Raw genomic sequence first — 18,101 nt, 5'->3', positions numbered from 1 at the left:
AAATCAATTCCATAAAAACTGATTGTGGATTGCATGAGACAATTTTTATTTAAGACATTTGCTTCATTTAAGACAATTGCTTTCACATCATTTTCCTATTTAGCAATAGAAATTAAACTAGTTAATTGACACAAAAATAGCTTTCATATTATCATCACAGTAACCAAACATGAATAAGATAAATATTTATATATATAGCTATTGAGACTAAAGTGTTTTATTTTGCAGACAACTTGTCATGAAAATATCATTTTACCATAATTTTAATTTCCTGTTTTTATATCTGTATTAATGAAACAGGAGAAAGATTGATTACCTCCTTTGTACCTATTTTCTTCTAAGAGTGAAAAATCACATACTTTCAATGATCTCTCAATTAATATTTGAGAGGTGTTTATAGAATTAGACTCATTTATTTAATATTTTAGAGCCTTTGCTGTACATCTATCTTCACTAAATTAGTTGAAGAATCATAAAAGAAATAGTGATCATGATATGAATATGGCACAAAAAATATATTAAACAAAAAAAGCAGGCAAGAGTTGCAAATATCCTAATTGGAAAAGAAAATAGTGTGAAGCACAAATGTTCTGAGGAAACCGATGTGTGTGCTGGTGCTTTAGAGTTGTTGACCTCGTGGAACCCAGCCCAGAGTGTAACCACGATCAACCGGGGATCCTTGAATAGCTTGTAGCTCTTGACAAGCAATGTTCTGTTCTGTTCTGTTCGTATTATTTTAAAATAAAATACTAAAAAAATTGAAATCATCTGAGAATTTTCCTCTGAAAAACAACGAAGAGTTAATGACAGATTCATTAGAACAGTAGTGTAGTAAAGAAATGAATGAAATAAAGGACTAAATAATAAAAGGATCAATAAACTAATCAACTTTATTTTGGAATGAAAAAACCCAGATAAGTAAAACATGACTAAAAAGGAAGAATAAAGTAGGGTGTCTTGCATTACTCAGTCTCTAAAGCCAGTTTACAGCAGTCCAAACAGATAGCAATTGCTACAGTGAAAGACAAATAGACCAATGAAATCCCAGAAATAAATCCAGTCATCTTTGACAAAGGGCTGAAACGTATTAAATAGGTAAGAGCTATAGTGTTGGCCAAATGGAATATCAGTTGGAAGAAGTATCAAACAGGCTCTGTATCCCTTATCATATATAATAAATAGCTCACTATAGATCAAAATCCTAAATGTAAAATATAAACTGTACAGATCATAAAATAAAAGTATAGCTGGCCTTAAAGTTACCTTATTTTAGCATTAATAACATAGCTCAATAGGCAGAAAATATCACATGGTGGTTAGAGAATGGAGAAATTCTAACAGTAGAAATAAAAGCCACAATACACTGTTGTTGAGAATATGCAATCATTGCAGAAAATAGCATGGTGCTTCATTAAAAAGTTGAAAATGAAAGTCTTATAAAATCCAGAAATCGTATTACTAGGCAAGCAAGTCTACGTAAAACAATATTGCTATAAAATCATATAAAATTGTAATCAACAAAAACATAAAATGTGAAACTTTTATTCTTAAATCTATAGGTCTATACCCACACGAAGGCAGTGTTTCCATCTCTCTTGCATCTGGACTCACAGACCACATCATGAAATGGGGAGTTAACGAGTTCAACAAAGAGGTAAAGGTTCTAATAGAGATGATTGCACAACTTTTCTTAATATGAAGGAACTATAAATTGTATACTATGTAAATTATATGTCCAAAAATCTTAAGAAGAAGAAGCTGATGTGGGTCAGTGGAACAAAGCCATGCAGTCTGAATTTTTAAAGTAAATGGGGAGGTGGCCTGCCAGGCCAATGAAAGAAAACTCTTGGCAGGGACTTAGATTAAAGATCTAAGGCTGATTTTTTTGGACAGGAATTGAAAGAGAAAGAGTGAAAAGAAAGAGAAAGAACGATAAAAAAGTAAGAATAGCTTGAATTAGTCAGGAATTTCATTTTACATGGATCCAAAGCCAATTCTCATGGGAGCAGGATTCAAGAAACCAAAGACTGCATTGCTGTGAAGATGGGGCTGCTGGACGCTGAGTCCACAGGGTCCACAAAGGGATTGTGTGCTCCCAGTGTCATCCATGGCCTTCTTTAATTGGACATTCACTCACATGCTAAGTTCTGATACCATTTGGGTTTTCTTATTTATAATCCACACATCAAACACACCTGTGTGGTTCTTCCATATGGACTCAGTGGATTCTTCACTTAGATGGTTGCTTCTCTGAAGACAAGCCTTAAGACCCCAGATGTTATTATTTGTCCTGATTCCTAGACATCATCTGGTTTCTTCACCACACTTTATTACAGTACCCATATCATCAGTGATCTCTTCATGAGGGCGAGCATTGAGCAGGGCCGTGTTATAAGAACTAAGTGCTGTTCGACTTGGACTAGAATTAAGTGTGAGCCCAAATATAGGATTCATTTTGGAGACATCATGATCATTTTATGGTAGAGGACATTATAGAGAATCATCCCCCTGGAGCATAGCAGAATGCTATCGATGGTGTCATTTTGAATAGCTTTGGTAGGACACAGATGTCATGTATAGCAAGTGTAGTTAGGTTACAATGCAATATCAGATCGTTTGATTGCTCTTTTGACCCATTTTAATGTTGTTTCAGTGTTTACTACTTTCTGCTTTCTTTTTGAATGAAGTTATTTTATTTTTTGTCCAATCATTGCTGTTCTTTTGGTGGTTTGTTTGCTCCTGTTTGTGTTTTGTATAATTTTCCATTTATGAAATCTGGATGAGGAAGGAGAAGAGAGGGTACACCACCAACTAAAAGGGTAGCCCATATTAAACTGTGTGACAAGGAAGGCAAAGTGCAATAGGGAAGGTCATTACAACTTTCCAAAGGCAAAGGAAGACATGGGAAGAGCACAAAAGTTATGGTAACAAAGGTAAGTATGATCCCATGCACAATTCTGCAATGATATGAGTAACACTGATCTAGGAGTGTATACATAGACATGCAGCCTGAACAGAAATGAGAAGGACTACACCCATGAATATAGGTTTGACATAGGTTGTTTCTACATATGCATTAATATGTGCTGAAAATAAATGTTTGAGAATAGTAGAGTTTATAAGGTATAGAATTATGGAAACCTCTTAGCTATAACCAAAAATTGCACGAGGGAATGATCCCCTGGGTCTAGGGGATCCGAACCCTGGTGTCAAGAGCATGAGGTCAAATAGCATATCGTTTACAATGACAGTTGTTGACATCCTACTTTTGTGAGTAGCAACAAAAGTCTTAAAAACTTCTCAGAAGACATCTAAAGTGGAACAATTTTATATCCTCATCTATACCAAAGAAGAATGAAGAAAATCAAAGTCAAGGAAGAAGTCCAAAGGATGATGGAACATGTGAGCCATCGCATTTACTGTCCTGGAACCAGAAAAATAATAGATGATGGCCAGCTACACTGCTGACCACTCTTAAAGGGACAAAACTTGGAATTCCTAGATAGAGTGGGGGGGGGGGAATATGAGGAAAAAACTAACTAACTAAACACCTTAGAAAAAGACTAGGCTTACTGGTCTGATAGAGACTGGTAGAAACTCTAAGCCTATGGCCTGAAGTCACCCTTCAAGCCTGTAACTGAGTTCACACACGTGACTCAACTTCCAAGCAGACCATCAAAGGCCTGTAGGTGAGCCAATATACCAGGGAGGGGAGCACCCCCTAGAAGAACACCCAGAGGAGATCAAAGGTGCAGCATTTGCCAAGAGCCATGGCTCATAATGCAAGAAGGACCAGTGAAAGAAGGAGACGCAAAACATTAAAAACGATAAGGTAAACAAGAAGAACATGGAAAGGATGCTATTACTTAGAGGGTTTATGATTAACATCACCAATTTAAAAGTATGAATTTGTGAATAGGAAACCAATTTTCTCTGTAATCGTTCACCTACACGAAAATAAAAAGTTCTTATGTGTGTCTTTTTGTTTTGTTTTCAAAGGAAGGAATAAGACTTTTAAATAAGCAAACTTGCCCTCTTATTCAGTTAAAATCATTCTGCTAGCAATTGGAAAAGAACATTTGGAAAATGGAAGTAATCCGTATTTATCAAACTTTGTCTTTATTCCCAGCTAGATAGAGAAGATGCTAGGAATCATAAAGAGGAACCACCGCTTGTCAGTCAGTTTGTCATACTGTGTGGGCTCGAGCATCGCACTAATGCTGAAAGCTACATCGCTTGCATTTCAAATATTGAAAGGGCTACCCAACACGAATAGGGCTCAGCAGAGCTTCCAGACGAAGAGCAGACTAGGAAAAGCGAATCAGTCAACCGGCCACGAGGTGGTCAGTAGCTGATTCGATTTTCCAGAAAGTGAGCCCCTTCAGGTCAGAAGGCACTCAAAATATGACTGAGGAAGAGCTATCTTCTCCAAGAAGAGTCAACTATACTGACATAGATGGAATAAAGCCTTTGGGGTCTTCATCTGCTGATGGGGCACCACTCAAAAGGAGAACAGGGGCAAACATGTAAGAAGTTTGAATATAGGAAAATGGAAATTCATCAATATATCCTAGGCACTAGTGAGCTGCAATGGACTGGTATTGGGCATTTTGACTCAGACAGTCATATGGTTAATCTGATGGAAATGATAAATTCAAAAGAAATGATTTTGAATATAAGTCAAGAAAAAAACATGTGAAGATCTAGCTAGGAGTAAAATGCTGTCTGTGATAAAGTAATATCTATGCAAATGCAAAGAAACCCAGACAGTACAACTATTATTCAAATCTTTCCATCAACCACTGAAGGTACTGATGATGCAGAAATTCAAGCATTCGACCAATGTCTTTAGTGTGAAATTGATAAAACGTGGAATCCAGGTGCACTTATAATTACTGGCAATCGGGATAAAAACGTTGGAAAGAAATGACAGAGTTGACCCCATAGTAGAAGTGAAGAAGGAAATGAAGGTGGTCTTGTCAACAGATGAGTTTGAAACATGTTTCCATGAATGGAATCACAGATTGACAAATGCATTCAGGGTAATGGAGAGTACTTTGAAGGTGATAAGATTGTTTTGTCAAAAAAATTAAATATATAGCTTTGAAAAAAATTCTGTTATTTGGGTTCCCCCTCATATACATATACAAAAATTCAGATATATCAGTAATCTAATTTTTACTATGTATTTTGAAACTTGCTATATGATTGGAGGAACTATACCCCAGCGGCATGTGGCATAAGCCTATGTTGTTTTGGACACATCCCACCTCGGTATTTGTGGGCTGGGTCCTTATTCATGGCAACATCCGCTAAGAGATCCCTGATTCTTCCTCCACTATGATTACCAGCCCCCAACCAAGTTCAGTCATATGATTCATGATGGGCAATGAGCAAGATCACCTTATACTGTTTGTTGTAAACAAGGGTGTCTGGCCAAGGGGAGGAAAGGGGCAGAAAGCTAGTCATGCTTCTCTCCCCAAGCTGTGTACCCTGGCATGGGGTGTGTGTGCCCGGAGAAAGGTCACCTTTGTCTCAGTCTCATAAAGGCTCCATCTGCTTGCCAAGCTGTTCACCTGCAGGGCTGCATCTACCTCATGAGGCTATCGTTTGTTCGTTTGTATGAAGTCCTCTGGAGCCATATGGATGAGCAGAGGCTCTGCCAATGAGAACATTCGTACTCTGTGCCCGAGTGACTATTTCACAGACCTGTCCAAACCCCCAAATGTCCATCTAAATCTTCCCTGGACTTTTGTAAGACAGCTAATTGGAAATACTGCATTTACTGGTTAAGATTACTAAACTAGAAAAATGATTAATCATATTCTTCGTTACATGGAGGGCACCTATCTTCAGAATGATTCAAACATTCAGAAGAAGGAGAATGTTTAGATGGAAAAGAGAAAGTTTCCAGCCTTCTATGTGCCAGCTCTCACTAGAGTCTCTAGAACAATTCCTAGTTAAAGGTGCCAGTAGAGTTTCCCCAGTCATGAAACTGGTAAATGTTAAGTTATTGGCATGTTCAAATGAAAGAGTTCAGATATACACGGCAGACTACACAGTTCTTCTCTGACACAAGGTGTGGTCATAAGTCAAAATGGGCAACTGGTTGGTTTTGCAGGATTTGTTTAAAATCGATTAACTGAGATTTTGCGATAGACTCAAAATGCTGTTCTATACAACAGAATGCCACAATTCTCTACCTGGTAGCATTGCTGTTGGTTACTCTAAAACAATCATCATCTGTTACTCTGAAACTTGAATCTGTTTGTAAAGGCTAGCATTTTCAGAGCAGATGACTGATTATAATGGATGGAGGTTGGTCAGGAAACAATCTCTGAAGATGATGGATTGTTCTGTTTAATCTTAAAGTAATGAAACTGGATTGTTGAAAGAGGGAAATGGACCATTTCGATTTGAGGAAATGGGATAAGGAAAGGCACAGAGGCAGACTTGTATTACGACTCTTTTAAATTGCAAATGAATGAATTTATGAGCTCACTACCCAAAAGCTCTAAGAGTAGGCTGGAATCTGAATTATCTTGATTCATATTGAGACATGATTTCCAGGAATTTCTGTCTTTCTGGAACAGGGAGAAGCTTTTACCACTTTTCTAACACAAGTCTGAAAGGGAGCTATGATTGCGATGCCTTAGGTCCCGGGCCCAACCCTCAGTGAATCTCAGACAGAGAAAAATGGGAGGCTTTGATGAGTGTGGTCTGGACACAAGTTTCACCATGGAGCTCAGAATCATAGTATCTTCTTACATCACAAACAAATAAACAGTTCCCCCAGGAAGATAGGGAAAGATGCATTGAAAAGGTAGAATAGATACCAGTTAGACAACTATCTAATGTCCAACCAAGAAATCATGCAGAGTGACTAGATTACAAAGTGGAGATCTACTTTGTAGCCTATAAAAAAGAAGTTGGAAAAATGAAGGGACGACAAACAGAAAATGTTAAAATACTTTGATATAAGATATCTGAGCATCATCAGTGCACAGACAATTACTGGGCTGCTGACTGGAGAGTCCGCAGTTTGAATTTTCCAGTTTCTCCAAACGTGACAGATGAAGCAGTTTGTTTCTGTAGAGATTTGCAGCCTCAGAAACTCTAGGAAGTTGCACTTGTCAGTCATTGAGTCAGACAGAGTAGAAAAAGAAGACCCTTTTCAGAACTGGATCCATGGCTGTGCATTTGTGTGTTTCATTTAAATACGGAAATAACCATATTTATTCTAAGCAGGGATATCCATTAGAGTAAAAGAGTAATCATAATGATTACATTGGAATAATATTAATTCATTAGGACTTTTCCAAGGAAAACGAGGAAAATTTGAGCAAAGTGTTCAGAAATAGTAGCTCAGACACACTTTTAATATTTTGTGCCATCTGACCCTGTTATTACAGTCTAAATCAATTCCAAGAATCTGTGACTAAGCCTCAGGCTAAACCCAGAGCTGAACATAACAGGGAGCAGGTGATTGGCAGGCATACTTTATCAGATGGTAATCTACAAAGTCAATTGGATCACTCCCTTGAGAAGGTTAGACGCAAAGTAAGACCAGTCAGAATGGAGTAGCATTTAAGTGAAATTCATGAACAATGCAGCGTTTTAGTTGGTGTAGCTTAAATTCAAACAACACAATATGTATCCCGACCTATAGCTATTGATATCTCCTCCTTGTGAAAGTTCAAAGAGATGGTTGGTGTGCAGAGGGGAGCTCTCTTTATAAGGGATCTGAGAAGCAGGACAGTTTCATGTTGTGACTTTATTACCCCTATCCTGTACCATCATTTTTTTTTCAGTCAGTAGGAGGGATAAGACAAGCAGGAGCTATAAAGCTTATTGAGATTCTTTGCTGTAAATGGCTCATATCATTTCCACTAACATTTGATTCATAAGAAGGGGTCGTCTGAAGATCCTAGAAGTAACAGAGAGGTGGGCTAGTTAGAATGGACCTGCCACTGGGGCAACTGTGTTCTGAGAATAAACCTTTGATGGTCTGCTAGTTAACTCAGCTACAAGCAGTAAGGGAAGCCCCAAACAAAGCCAAGCTTTAGAGAATGGCCATCTCTGAATGGGTCAGAGGTAGATAGTGACTCAGGTAGTAGGGACAAAGAAATGGGAACTGAGCCTTCTCAGCTCAGCCTTTAAATCCATCCTGAAGGCTTCAGTTTTGATCGACATCGGCAAGTACTTCAAGTCTTCCTCACTTTCAGAATGCAAGCTTGTGTTATCTGCATATCTCAGATTGTTAATAAGCCTTTCTCCGATCCTGACAGTGACTCCTTTTAGGGGCGGATCTCAGTGCCTCCCACTTCTCGAAAGATGTGTGACATGGGGACAACCCAGAAGCAGAACAAACAGGTAGGAGGAGGCATCCAGCTGGTTTATTGATCAATAGTTATGATACACTGGGGACAGATCCCTAGCAGGTGGTTGGCACTACTGAGGCCAAACGTACTGAGACTCCACAGGGAGCTGGCAGGCCCTTCTTATGTGGCTGGCAGAGGCCATTTTATGAGCTCTGGGCTGGGGTTTTCCAATCAAAGGAGGCTGTCCCTGGTTGGCTGAAACCCAATGATGCCCTTATTTGAAAGAGACCTGAGTGGTAAGGTTCTCAGCTGCTTTGTTTCTGGTTATGTGGTGGCACATCAAGTTAAACTAGTCAGGCAGCTTTCCTTGTCCCTGTCACTAATGCTGCATTGTGTCTTCATATAACCCAGCCTCTCTGATTAATGGCTCAGTATACACACTAAATAAGCATGGTGAGAGGAGGCAAACTTGATGCACGTTTCCTGACTTTAAACCATGCAGAATACCTTATTGTGCTCTAGTGTAGCATCGTCTACGGAATTGCCCAGGTATGGTATTTCTGAACCACATTCAGCACCCCAACAAGGGATTTACCACTCACTTTTCTGTAGGTGGCTTCCCTGGTATTTCCAAGTGAACAAACTGGAATTAATCCAGAGGCTCCAATGAGATATTGGATTCACTCCTAAACTCTTCCCTTTCTTATCCACCAATCAAAAGAATCATAATTAAAGGCCATCTCTTTCCATAGTATAAGGTCAACCATGTGTCCTATGGTCCATTGAAGGTATTTTAGCCCAAGTTCATTACCTTTTCTCATTTAGATTATCACAGGAGTTATCACAAAGAACATATAGCTTCCTATACACTCCTCCTTTTGTCAGTTTTCAAAACCAGTCTTCTACCATATATTGTACCATCCTATTGGAAACTATACATCTGATATTGCAATCCCAGCGGGATTACCCATAATAGATAGGTATCAGCAGTTTCTAGACTAAGAGAGATGAGTACAAAAGGCTTTATTATCTACCTTCATCCAAAATTTAGTTAATGAAAATCTTGTGGATCCTAACTGGAGAGGGACAGATACACTGTTTGCTAAGCTGTGGAGGTTGGAAAGAACTCAAGATGCATGATGGCTGCAAATTGTATCTGGACATAAGAATGTGGAAATAGAGAAGAGAACTGAGCCACTATCTGACTTAGCGGTGCCTGAGAGTCTACTCAATCAATGAGGAGGTAATAATTAAAGCCAGAACTTTACCGTCTCTTATTTATCACATAAATTCTGCTGTGGAAAGCTGAGACAATTCTTCCATAAAATGCACTCGTCGCCCTATGTTAGATGAGTCACTTTTTGGTTATGATAGTCTGCTTGCTTGCAGTCTTTTTCCTTGCAGTTCATAGAGACGTTCTTCCTTAAATACATTTTATTTTGCCCCTGATATTTCTATTTCCTTCTATACAGTTATGATAATGAATCTCTGGAAGATTTTTAGCATGATGTTTTGAAGGTGTGATTTTTGTCATGCTAGTGATCCTCTCCTGTGTATTAGAAAGGATTTTAATTATTTCTCTTTTATGTAGAACTGCTTCTAGAATTGTCCATGGAGAATATTCTTGGTATGCAATGTTCTTCACCTTAAGATATTTTGTCTCAATACTACAATTATTAAGCTGAGCACCTAGAGATAAAAATCTCTTACTCTATAATAAAGTGCTGCCATACAATGCCTTTGCCTACACTATATTGGTTACATATATTCTTAATATTAAAGAAAAATCAAAGTAATATTGAGGTAGACTTCTGTAAAATTCACCAGTTTTCAAAAGTTTACATAATTCAGTCATGAGAGAATAAAACGTCCTCTTTTCTAAATAATATTTTGTTGTTGTTTGTTTTTAATATTTTCTAGGAAGCACTGATTGGAAAAAACATCACCACTAATCTTGCTCTTATAAAAAGAATATTCAAAATGAATAACAGATATGTATTAAAATATAAACTCACATTATTTCTTGTCATATTTTACCCCACTACAAATATAAAACATTTTCCTTGAACAGTTTGAAACCAGCTTTATGAAAGAAAAAAAAGATCCTCAAAGAAGAGAAAGTAACCTCAAAAGTAAAAGTTTAGTCTAGCTGGCATTATTCCCTAGGAAATGAGTATTTTTTTCTCCCTTATCTCTTCCCCCCAAATACTCACAAAGCAATTGTATAGCCAAGAAAAACCAATAACAAATAAAAATATGACCAGAGTTCACAGCTAGAGTTCTCAGCTGGAGAGTTCTATTGAAAAAGTTGATTGTATGATGCTCTTTGGATGAGAGAAAATATGCTTTCCAGACAAAGACATCGCAGTGTCACCTGAAAATTCTGACTAGATAGAATCTAGAGAAGATTTTGCCAAATGAGATAAGTCCAGTTACTTCGTGGGGTTGTTGGGACAACTAAGTTAAAGTGTATAACACTTCTAAGACCCACTGGCACCGTGTGGCCATTCCATTGATGTTACTGCCCCAGTAGGATTCCAGGGTAAACATATTTAGGGAAGTAACAATAGGCTAGGGTCCTTGAGTGTCCAAAGAGCGAATATACTTTGTTACTAAGTGATCAAATGGAGGTTTGAGTTGAACCAAGAGGAACCTCAGTGAAAACCTCATGGGCTCTGAGTCAAAGATTCACCGTGGGCCACAGAGGTTTCTGATTACCAGGGTGAATGAGCCTCTGGTGTCAGAATCATTACCAAAATAGTCACTGTTCATTAATGAAGTACCTATCATTGTCTGTTGAATTAAAAAAAATCAGAGGACACGAATAAAAATGAGCTAACAAACAAGTTTGGAGGAAGATATACTAAAAATGTAATTAAAAATCTAGCATGATAGAGATGATTTAAAATAATAATGGCTAGCCCCTATGTATGCTCCCAATCTATAAAGTGCTCTTGAAATTCATGTAACACATGCAATGACATTGAATGCAGGGAGATCACAGGCCAGTGGGTGTGAAGTCTTGTGGCTCCAGTAACACTGTAGTAAGCATGTTAGCACTTCCACTTGGCTTCTCCAGTTCCAGAGGTCTGGCTCCATCAGCCTCTCTCCATGTATCTTCTCCAAGGGATGTCTCACAGGAAGTGAGTAGAGAGAGAGTATTCAAGGAGGATAATCAGGAGTATCCAGCATCCTCAGGAGAAGGTCATGCCCACACAGAGACCTCATTGGCTATATCTTAATTGACAGGCTAGACTCCACCCCTACACTTTTTATCCTCAAATTGACCCCAGATTGTGTAACTACCACAGTGCCTTTGAAACACCTTCCACTTACAGCAACTCAAAGTACCACAGGAAGCAACACTGCGGCTGGGTCCGGCACCTGCCTCACCGTGGCATTTTGTTTGAGCTCATTGTTGAGTCCCTGTGCTAATGCATTTCCAGGAGGGTCTTCCTCTTTTTATGCTGCCCCTCTATTTATCAATAATGATATAATTGTCCAGGGACTCGTCAATCCTGACAATATGTCCAAAGTACGTGACATCAAATCTTGCTAGACTAGCTTCTAAGGAGCACGCTGCCTGTACTTCCTCTAGGACAAGTTTATTGGACATTACATGGTTCTCCCAATTATCATCACAACATCATTTTCCAAATGCATTAATTTACCTTAGCTCTTCTTTATTTCATTAATTAGCTTTCATACCCATTGAGGTGATTGGAAATACCATCCCTTGGGTCAAGCATGCCTTAGTCCACAAAGTGATATCTTTGCTCTTTAATACTTGCAAGAGGACTTGTGCAAAGGATTTCCCCATGTAAGCAATCACTTGATGTCTTGAGTTGTGTTTTTATGAGTGCTAATTGTGGATCCCAGTAAAATCAAACCCTGGACAACTTCAATCTTGTCTTCATTTAGCATGATGTTGTCAATTGCTCACATTATGAAGATATTTGGTCAACGTAATGAGTTACAATCCATACAGAAGGCTGCATGCAGTGTTCAATCTCTATCAGTAAGTACCTCAATTCCCCCCTTGTTTTCATCAAGAATGATTGCGTAATCTGTATATAGCATGTTAATAAGCCTTCATCAGGCCTGGTTAATGTTCTTCATATAGTCCAGCTTCTCAATCTATATGCGCATAATCAATAGAACACAAGCAGACGTCTTTCTGGCATTCTCTGCTTTCAGTTGACGTCTATCTGATATCAGCAATGCTATTTCTCCTTTAATACTCTCTGATTCCGACTAGAGTTCCTGACAGCTTCCTTTTGATGTTCTACTGCAACCGTTCTCAAATTATCTTCAGCAACAATTTACTTTCATGTGATATTAATTATATTATTCAATAATGTCTCTATCCCATTGCTTTATTTTTCTTTGGAATTGACACAAATATGGATCCCTTCCAGTCAGCTGATCAGGTCTTCCAAAAGTCTTGGTACAATCTAGTGAGTGTTTTTCATGCTTCATCAATTTATTGAAGCATTTCTTTAAGCATTCTGTCAATTTTGGAGCCTTATTTTACATTAATGACTGGTGAATTTAGTATTTCTTCTTTCCTTACTATCAGCTCTTGATTATGTGCTACCTCTTGAAATGATTGAACATAAATCAATTCTTTTTGTGAGTCTTGTGTATTCCTTCCATGTAAAGTTACCTGACAGCCATTATTTAGTTTTATTTATTTAGGTATGTATAACTCCTGTATTTTGGCTTACTAGTGACCTTTCTTTAAAATACTATAAAAATATAAACCTTCCTAGGCTGAATTCAAATGCCCTCTTCCTGTGATCCCTGGCACTGCCATCAAGTACAGTCTGACTTGTAACAACTCTATAAAGGGTTGCTAAGAATGAAATCTTTATTTTCTCAGGCAAACATCTTTTTCCCAAAATTGTGACTGGTGCATTTGGACTGCCCATCTCACAATTAGACTCTCAGCAATTAGTGACTCCAACAGAGTCACCAAGGCTTCTTTGTCACGGAATTAGGGGCATTTAATTGGCAGCCATTATACGGAGAGTTTGTCACATAATATTATTGTTAGTTGTGTCTCTCTTTGTTTTTAAATAGTGAATATAGTAAGAAGAGCCAATTCACTTTTCTATGTCTAAATATATTACCTCTTTAGTGAATCATAGTTAAATTTGACCATTAGATAAATAACTATTACTGTGTGGAGGGCCTATGGCTGTTAGGTTTTATGTCAACTTGCACTTGTATAGAAGTGGAGTCTAACCTGTCAATCAGATCACAGCCTGCTGATGCCTACTGAGAAGTGTGACCTTTTCTCTCAAGAAAGACATTGGGAGCTCATCCCCTTTTTGTCTCGGCTCCCTCAACTTTCTCCTTGCCTCTGTGTCCATCCACAGCTCAGTGGGCCACAGGGGATTTCCGACCTGGAAATCTGTTGACACCCTGCCATTTCCCACTGACCTTAGGCCTTGGATCCGTGTGAATGTATACAATTAGATATATTAAAAGAGCCATCAGGAATCAGCTGTAAGGAAAGACTTTTTGTTTGACGTTAGGTAAAGGGCTACCTTGAATGTCAGTATATTTACATGTGAAAAGACATGCAACTAGAACTGTTGGGAGACTTTTTGAATCTTGAGCAAACAGTTCTCCTGTGGGCGAACCTAAGCCACACACACACACACACACACACACACACACACACACACACACACGCACACACATATCTGTGCCAAAGAGAGAACTCTCTCTTTTAGGACTGAGAGTTCAAGAGAGCCTACCAGAACCCTGAAATTCTCATTTAGTGACCAACTGGATTTACTTGTTGAGTTAAGTGGGGGAAACACAGCAATGGAGAGATGGGTTGAGTCTGGTCACTGACCCGTGGACATGGTTCTCAGGGACTAGAGGAGAGAAGAGAGTAGTGTGGCTGGTAAGAAGTTTAGAGTTGAGCAGAACCAAAACCTATGGCATGACCTAGACCAGTGGGTCTAGGGTTTTTGAGAAGATGCAAAGGGGCCGGTGGTTTGCACTATGAGGATTCATGTGGTTAAATTCCTAGCTTGCTATGGCACCCATTGACCTAACTTAGATTGAGTTGTTCTAAATTTACCAGAACCTGAGCTGATGATGAGGACGTTGTCTTACCTTGTAAGCTAGTTCAGTTGCTTCCTGATTTGTTGGATCCCCTACTCTAGATCGATCGTTGCTTATGAATACAGACACACAAGGTTTCAACTGGAGGAAGACTTCACACCCAAGAACGTGTTTGCCTCCTTAGAGCACTGGGTTGATATAAATAGACAGTTTAGAAATTGCATAACGAAAATGAGTAAATAAACGGCTGAAATATCTGGTTTATAGGCTTTCGTGGGTGGAGAAAGATGTTCATAGGATTAAGGTGTAGGTGTTCACAAAGCTGGAATTGTTAAGCATAGAATATTTTCGTTTTGTTCATTTACAGTACAGAAGCTTTAAAAGGGGCTGGTGCATATTTGGTTGTGCACATTTTGTTTTTTTCCTGTTAGCGTTAAATGTGATTTCATCATTTCTTTTGTTTAAAGATGACATATACTTAGAGAATTGTGTTCAGGTATCAAGTTGATAAGGGTTGGTCTGTGGCCATTAGATTTTATGTCAACTGGCCCTTGTGTAGGGTAGCATGTCAATGAGGTCACAGCATGTTGATGCCTTTGAGAAGTGTGACATTTTCATAAGAGAGACTTTTTCTCTTCCTTTCTCTTGTCCGTTACCTTTCTCTCCATTGAGACTTTGTGTCAGCCACCAGAGGGGGCCCCATGTGGACCACAGACCTGGAGAACTATTGGCAACCATCATGTTCCCACCTAGTGGGAGCCACAGATCTTCACCCACTGGCCTGTGATCCCACTGATTCACACGTCACCTTTCTGTGTCATTGACCTACCGCCACATGAGTCTGAAGAGGGTCTAACCTTGCCTGGGACCTATGGACTTGTGATGAACCGATCTGGGAAACGTACTTGATATAATATTTTTTTTCTTGATATAAAGTTCTTTCTTATACATGATGAGGGTCACTAGGTTCCCTTCTCTAGACCACCCACACTAACACAAGGCCCATGCCGTGTTCAGTCTTTGTAATAGATTACCACATTGATGGGACCCCAACAGCAAAATAAGACAAAACCCAGGCACCAGAGAATAATATCATGCACACACATGGCCAATCACTAAGCATATTCTCAGAAAAAGAAGTGACTCTTTTTTTTTTGGCCAGGATCATGTTCTGCAGAGGGTAACAGGCAGGTGGGCAGATGCTTTGACAGAGTATAACGGAGTAACAGAGCTTTTTTTTTTTTTTCAATCTACATAGCCCAGAGATTCTGCACACAGTAGAGTGGTGTGGTGTTTTGGCAAGTAACAATGAACTGGAGGTTCAGGGCTAGGTCTCTGGTCCTCAGACGTGTGATGAAAGCTTAAGCTGCACTGCACGTGGTGGCTAAATGATTCCAGTTGTGGGGATTTGCAAAGGAGAGGAGCATAAGTCAATATTTACTTGGACCAGAAAAAAAGAGAAGTGGCTCAGGTACCATGCAAAGGGTCAGAACTAAAAGCATACAGAAAGTGATCTAAATCCCCCATTATTTACCCAGATCTAGACAAGCGGTATGGCTATAAGTTGAAAAGAACCAGCCCAATGTAATTCTATGGTAATTGTTCATGACAATACAGGCTTCATGAGCCAACAGAGGCAAATATGCCTCTGCCCTCCTGCCAAACACTAACAGTGGTCTCAGCAAAGGGGATGCCAGCAAAACACTTGGTTTGAATGGGGTGTGAGATGGCCAAAATCAAGGCAATAAGGACAAAACATATATGTTTAAATAGATAGAAGTAGCATGTAGTTTGCAAGTTGTAGATCAATTATGGAACTTTGACACATTTCTATAAAGCTTTCAATTAATGATATAGCCCAAGTAATATTATGATACATGTTTATAAGGATATTAACCTAAGCCAAGAACCAAGCCTCAGTCTGTAAAGCTAATTTCAATTCAGACACAACAGAACTGCCCCAGCCAGTTTGGAAGGTTGTAAATCTTGACTGTTGCCCAGGGCTATATCTTTCTCCCATGGAGGACTGGAAGATTCAAACTACTGACCTTCTGGTTAGTAATCAAATCTCTGTCCTGCCAGGGCAAGCCTACACATCTAAATACAGCTAAACATCTAGTTTAATTTTGTGAGAAAAAAAAGATGATAATATTTAAAAGGGAAGTATAATACAAACTTCCTCAAGCAACTCATTCTCTTTTGGGTCTTGGGAAACAAAAATACGGAGCAAAGGTCTTAAGAGAGAATGCGGAAAATGTGGGATTGTAGGTGACCACCTGGGGACCCACAGTAAGATGAAATTATGAACATAAACTTAGAATGTCTTTGATTATTATGAAAATCAGAGAGAAGCTATACTCACTCATATCTGAAATATTATCAATATAATATATTGCCTTTGATTTAAAGTTATGGAAAAATTGTTTTGGTTGAAAAGAAATGATCCAATATTAGGGGAAGCTTTTAGAGTGCCTTCCTGGACCCATCAACAAAAACACCACAGGGCCAGTTTGTTAGAGGTGTGAATGCTGGGGGCTACTCTAGGCCTACAGAATCTGAAATGTTTAGGGCACAGTAAGCAATCTGTTTTAACAACCCTTCAGGTAGAGAGTTGAAACATTTAACAAATAAAAGCACAGGCATCATAGTTGAGTTTGAATTTCAGATAAACAATAAGCAGTTGCTTTGTTTGTTAGTATGTGTTCCAAGCATTAACTGAGACATAATATGCAAGAATTTTTATGTATTAGAAATTAAAATATAACTGTGAATTCCGTGTTTGTTTTTCTGATAACCCTATTCAGGTAACTGATGAAGCTAGAGTCTGAGCATTAACCTTTTTAGGGAAAAATGGCAACATTAACAAAAACATGTTTCCTCCTATGCCCATAAAGCAGAAGGCTCAGTCTGGTTGTTGGCAGATTGAAAACGGAGCTGTTGGAATAAAGTATTTGAATTTTGACCAATGGATTTATTTTTATTTATTAATCAATGTTTCAGTGTCTGGATTATTTAAAATGTGAAATTTTACATATAATCATTATCTGGACCATATTCTAGAATGGAAACAACTGGAATGATCAGCAGGTAGCCTACAGTCCCCACTAGCTTCTATTGTATATCTATCATGAGCCTAAGAAGTGACCCTTTGTGTGGATTTAATTTCAACCTATGGAAGCCCCATATCTCTCAAAGTACAATTATGTACCACAGGATGTTCAAAGACTGATTCTGTTTAACTTTGGAATTAAGTTAACAGATATTCTTCTGAAGTACCTCTGGGTATATTTGAACCATTAACCTTTCATTTAGTAGCTGAAAATGTATATGTTTGCACCACCCAGGCTGTCCAACTAGGCACAACAACCTCTGTCTAGGTGTTGTTGATCACTTAAAACTGCGGTTGTACTGTCTGGAATTCTGTTACTTGACTGAATCCTCTCAGTCGTGTGAGCTTACAGTCCATCTTTAACTATTTCTCACAACATAGAGGACTTCTAAAATCCAGAACAAAACACTCAAATTGACTACACATGGAAATGGGTATTATGTCTCATGGTATAGCTCCTGAAAAGGAGTTAGTAGAAGGAGACATCAACGCCATGGGACAATCAGTGTGAATACACATACCAGAGCAATTTCAAGGATAATTATTGGGTGGGGTTTATCCCTATCCCATTTATGTTGAAAATATTGTTA

This window comes from Tenrec ecaudatus, chromosome 3, assembly GCF_050624435.1.
Source record: "Tenrec ecaudatus isolate mTenEca1 chromosome 3, mTenEca1.hap1, whole genome shotgun sequence".
Classification (NCBI taxonomy): domain Eukaryota; kingdom Metazoa; phylum Chordata; class Mammalia; order Afrosoricida; family Tenrecidae; genus Tenrec; species Tenrec ecaudatus.
This window is presented reverse-complemented; position numbering follows the sequence as displayed.